The sequence below is a fragment of the Arachis hypogaea genome, chromosome 5, assembly GCF_003086295.3.
Source record: "Arachis hypogaea cultivar Tifrunner chromosome 5, arahy.Tifrunner.gnm2.J5K5, whole genome shotgun sequence".
Classification (NCBI taxonomy): domain Eukaryota; kingdom Viridiplantae; phylum Streptophyta; class Magnoliopsida; order Fabales; family Fabaceae; genus Arachis; species Arachis hypogaea.
Window position 1 is genome coordinate 63,865,465 of NC_092040.1, and position 5,829 is coordinate 63,871,293.

Consider the following 5,829-nt stretch of genomic DNA (forward strand, 5'->3'; position numbering starts at 1 on the left):
GGAATGCTCTCCACCGGTTCCTTCCCCTTTTGCCTCTTGGAGCTTGATGATGCCATGGGTGAGAATTGATGTGTGAGAATGTTGAGTGCGTTTGTGTTTGGGAGGAAGAGGAGAGATAGATTGAGAGGGTGATAGCCTATGGAGTGGATGTAGAGTGGGGGTTATATAGGGGAATGATGAGATTGAAGGGTATGGATTGATGGTGTTGCTTAATAGTGGACGATTGGGGTTTGGCATTGGATGAGCACAAGGATCACCACATTTGTGAATTGATTGGTTCGGTCTCCAAGGCTATCCAACTCCCAATGTTGCATGGTGGCACTTCCCAAGGTGCATCCTTTGAAGACAAGTGTGTAGTTCCGTGGGTGAAGTGGTTGAACCTCCCTTCAATTGGTTGTCCCATCAAGTTCCTCCAATATTCCTTCCCAATTCCTTGCAAGACAAAAGGAAAGAAGAATTAATTTAAATTGTGGCAGTAAAAAAAATTTGGAGGCTAGCCACCACCCAATTTTTTTGTTTTTATTTTTGACTAACTAAGAGCCATTCATGAATGCAAACCAACCGACCAATCAAATGCCCATGCATGCAATGTTGGTGACACCAAACTTGTTTGTGATAATATGGTGCAACAAGATTCAAAAAGAATCTTATATTCTGGAGTGTGTTCAGGCCTTCTTGGTGTGCCTTGAACACCAAACTTATCATGTACTATATGCTGCATGTAGGGATTCTTATAGTGGTTGTCGAAGTTGATTTAGGATTCATGAATTTTACCTTATTAACTACTATTAAAGATTAAAAAGGTAAGGGAATAAAATATGGGTTGCCTCCCATGAAGCGCTTATTTAGCGTCATTAGCTTGACGTTTGGCCTTTGTCAGGGTGGTCGGTGGTGCTTCAAATCTTCCCCTCTTACAGTGAATTTGTCTCCATTGGCTTTGTTAAGAAGCTCCACATGTTCTAAGGACATGATTTTGTTGATGGTGTACACTTGAGGCAGTTGAGATGGGATGGTGGGGAGATGAGGTGGGATAGATGGAAAATAGGCAGAGACCACTTCATCTCCTAGAGAGAAATCCTCTGTAGGGATCTTCTTGTTTCTCCATCCCCTTGGGGCCTTTTTCCTTGTGTTCCTTGATGTCACTTTGCTCCTTTTGGTTTCTTCTTTCAGAAGGGTTTTGTTGCTTGTCTCATATGACTTCGGTGGGTCTAGTTCCTCTTGGATTACACTTAGATGTTGTTCTTTCTAACCACATTGCTTGTCAACCATAGGGGGTCTCAGGTGTGGTGCTTGTGCTCCTGTGCTTGTCTCTTCCATCAGCTCCTTACTGTGGTCTTCCCTTGACTCTTTGTTATCATGATCTGTTTCTTGTGAGGGTTTGAAGACATTGAAGGTAAGATTTTCATCATGTATTCTCAAGATTAGTTCTCCTCACTCCACATCTATAAGTGCTCTGGCTGTGGCTAAGAATGGCCTTCCCAAGATGATGGCATGGATATGATTCTCTTCCATCTGCAAGATAACGAAGTCTGTGGGCAGGAAATAGTTTCCAACCTTTACTAATACGTTTTCAATCACTCCTATTGCCTGTTTTTGAGTTTTGTCAGCCAATTTGATGATTACGTTCGTGGGTGTTAGCTCATTGATTTGAAGCTTTTTCATGAGGGACAAAGGCATTAAGTTGATACTTGCTCCCAGGTCACAGAGCCCTTTATCAATCATTGTCTCTCTTATAGCATAGGGAATGTGAAAACTCCCTGATCCTTCTTCTTTGTAGGTGGCTCTGTTTGAATGAGAGCACTGCACTCCCTGTTCATCTTTATTGTTTGCCCACCCTTCAATGAACTCTTTTTGGCCAGCAACTCCTTTATGTACTTGATGTAGGAAGGCATTTGCTGGAGGGCCTTAATGAATGGTATATTTTCATCAAGAGATGCAAACATGTCAAGGAACCTTGAATACATTCTCCTTGCTACACCACCTTTGAGCCTTTGGGGAAAGGGTGCATATGGGTTTCAGGTCTCCGCTTTCTGTAGTTCTTCCCTGTGTGTGGGATGAGGTGCATGGTTTCTTTCTTCATGATTTTCCCTTGGAATGTCTTGGAGATGTTCTGTTTGTGTGTGCATTTCCTTCATACTCCTCTCATCACTTATAGTGATCATCTTGCATTCTTCCCACCTTACTTTCTTTGTTTCTCCTCTTGGGTTCTTCTCTATATCACTTGGGAAACTATCAGTAGGTTTAGGAAATTGTTGAGATAGATATCCCACTTGGGACTCCAGCCTCTTGATGGTGTCTCCCTATTTTTTTATGTTGGCTCGCACTTCATCCTTGAACACTCTGTTGTCTTGGACTTCTTTACATATGTCTTCAAGTAGAGTCTCAATTCTGGAAAGTCTATACTCAGTTAGTGATGGTGGGTTGAGGTTAGGTGGTTGAGAAGGGTGATTAGGTGGGTGTTGATAGGATCTCTGTGAGGTATGTTGGTGAGTTGTATTGTTGTTGGGATTGTGGTTGTGACGTCCCTGGTCTTGGCCTTGGTCTTGTTGATTTTCCCACCCAAAGTTAGGGTGGTTTCCCCAACCAGAATTATAAATTTTGGAGTATGGATCATGGGTCTGTCTGGCTGAGTTTCCAACATAGTTTGGCTTGTTCCCAGTCACCCTCTTTTCCTACATTCACTCCATCTTGAGCTGGTGATGAGGTGATGACTGCTGCGACTTGGTTTTCTTCCACCTTCTTGGTAAGATCTGCTAGCTACTTGGTGATCACCTTGTTTTGAGCCAACAGTGCATCCATTACTCCTCGAGTGTTACTTCTTTCAGAAGCATAGAAGTAGTCATTCTCAGCGACAGTCTCAATGACACCTATGGCTTCTTCAATGGTTTTCTTCTTGTTTAGAGAGCCCCTGATAAATGGTCTACGGCCTTCTTTGACTCATAAGAAAGACCTTCATAGAAGATGTGTAATTAAACCCATTCATTGAACATGTCTGGTGGGCATCTTCTTGTTAAATCCTTAAACCTCTCCCATGCCTCAAAGAGAGTCTCACCATCATGTTGCCTGAAAGTTTGCACCTCAGCTCTCAGCCTATTAATTCTTTTAGGGGGGTAGAATCTTGCCAAAAACTTGTTTACCACGTCCTCCCAATTTGTTAAGCTCTCCTTCGGGAAGGATCCTAACCACTTAGATGCTTTGTCCTTGAGTGAGAAAGGGAACAATAGCAATCTATAGACATCCGGATGAACGCCCTTAGACTTCACAGTGTCACATATTCTTAGGAAGGTGGTTAGATGTTAATTGGGGTCTTCCTGGGCACTTCTTCCAAATGAGCAATTGTTCTGAACAAGGGTGATGAGTTGGGGTTTCAATTCAAAGTTATTGGCATGTATGGTTGGCTTTTGGATGCTACTTCCATAATTTCCTGGGTTGGGATTGATGTAAGAGCCTAATACTCTTCTTTCCTGCCCAGCATGATTCACAAGGCCTTCTCTGGCATGGCTGTGAGCTTCTTCTTCATGGTTGTTTTTCATGTTCTCCTCCATGTTTGTTTCAAAGTACTCTTCCTCTTCCTCAGCACCAACAACCCTTTTCCCTCTTGCTTCCCTCCTCAATCTATGGAGGGTCCTCTCAGGTTCGGAATCAAAGGAAGTTGAAGCTCCGCTTTGTCTCCCTGTCATAAAACTAACAGATCACACAGCAAGCAAACAAACAAAGTGATTATTCTTGTTAGAGTGATTGTTAGTGTGAGTGGTGCAAATTATCAAACAGTTAGTGGGTTAGTGAGAAAAATTATAAGTAAATTCAAACAAAAAGAAAACAACAAGGGGATAAGGGATGAGGAAGAAAACTAAATGAATCTAAGAGTAAATGACTAGGCAAATTAAACAACAATAAAAAAATGCTCAATCTAGTGAACTTCCAACTTAATCATTGTCGATACAAAATCAATCCCCAGAAACGGCACCATAAACTTGATGCACGAAAACTTGTCTCTCAACAAATTTTCCATCGGCAAGTATACCGAAGTGTCGTCAAGTAAAAACTCACAATAGAGTGAGGTCGAATCCCACAGGGATTGATTGGTCAAGCAACTTTAATTAGAAGAGTGTGCTAGTTGAGCTCAACAGAATGTAGTTAGGATTTATTGGAAATTAAATGGTGGAAAGTAAATTGCAGAAAATAAAGTGCAAAATCTTAAATGAGGATTTGGGAAGATGAACATGGAAATAAATGGCATAAAGTAAAGAGAATGGGTAAGATCAGAGATGGGGATTCATTGGGCTTAGGAGATGTTGCATTCTCCGGATCAAGTTCATTCTCATCTTTTCCTCAATCAATGCATTCATTGATCTCCTTGGCAATCTTAATTGATTAGATCCCAATTCCTTGGCAATCCAATCTCACTAAGCTTGAACAATTGCCCAATTCCTTGATTTAATTGCTCATGGGAAGAGATGAAGTGTGGTCACTGATTATACCACATGTATTTCCAAATCAAAGTGTTAGGAGGATTACATGTCACTATATCCGCCTAAACCCCAATTTGGTCCAACATGAGAAAGCATTTCTAGCATGATCTCCTCATCCCTTTTCCAAGGCTCATAGGAGATCCAATTATGGAGAGTTTCTTTTCCAAGACAACTAACCAATTAGATTAAGATCGAAAGATTTCTAGTAAATCAAGAGAAAAGAAAGAGGAAGAAGAATGAAAACTATAATTGATCCATCAAATTACAATAGAGCTCCCTAACCCAATGAAAGGGGTTTAGTTGTTCATAGCTCTGGAAATGGAAATGAAAAAGGGTAGAACAGAATACATGCAGAAAGTAAATATATAGAATGTAGTTCTCCAAAAGTGCCAAAGCTCCATCATAGTTCAAAACTACTCCAATATATACTACTCTTCTTGATCTTCTAGTGAGTTCTCCAAGTCTTGGATATGTGCCTTTGATCTTGAGTTGAAGTAGTTACAATCTTCAGTGGGCTTAGCTTTGTTTGCAGAAAAAGTGTGAGTTAGGCATGGGCGTTAGTTAGGACGTTAGTGGTGTTAACGTTAAGTGAGGATGTGGGTTCGAGAACGTTAGTGACAATCACCTTTTCCACTAACGTTCCAACCCAAAATGATCAACGTTAACTTCAACGTTAGTGGCACTAACGTGATCACTAACGTTGCCTCTTGGTCCTTCGCAAACGTTATTGGGAATCACTTTTTCCAATAACGTTGCCTTGTACACCATTTCCCTACGTTAGAGTTCATGTTAGTATAACTAACGTGACTCTTAACGTGGGCATGGCTAAGCTTCGAGAGCGTTAGTGACACTTACCTTTATCACTAACGCTCCAAACGCCCCTACCTCCCACGTTAGATTTCACGTTAATTAGATTAACGTGGCCACTAACGTGGTAGTGATTGCCATCTCCAACATTAGTGACAAAGGTGAGTGTCACTAACGTTGGCTTATCATGCTTAGCTCCACGTTATCTCTCATGTTAGTGGTCTCAACGTGACCACTAATGTGGGCACTCTTGGATTGGTCCATCGTCAGTGATAAAGGTGAGTGTCACTAACATTGGTGATTGGTTCTTCATCCCACATTAGAGTTCACATTAATTGGATTAACGTGACTCTTAACGTGGCTTCATTGTACCTTTGTGGAACGTTAGTGGAAACTACTTTTACCACTAACGTTGGAGCTCCTCTTCCTCCTCTACGTGAGCTACCACGTTAATGTAGTTAACGTGGCAACTAACATGGGCTATGATGGCTTCAAAGGCGTTAGTGGCGATCACCTTTTCCATTAACGCTATAGGCTTGTCCCATTCCAC

The 5,829-nt window shown here is 41.5% G+C and overlaps 1 non-coding gene across 1 annotated transcript; it reads left to right on the plus strand.

Moving 5' to 3' along the window:
- The first annotated feature begins 2,988 nt into the window (after positions 1 to 2,988).
- LOC112804259 (small nucleolar RNA R71) lies at positions 2,989 to 3,092 on the plus strand. The gene has a single exon (XR_003202875.1). It is a non-coding gene; the product is annotated as a small nucleolar RNA R71 (small nucleolar RNA).
- Positions 3,093 to 5,829: the final 2,737 nt, after the last annotated feature.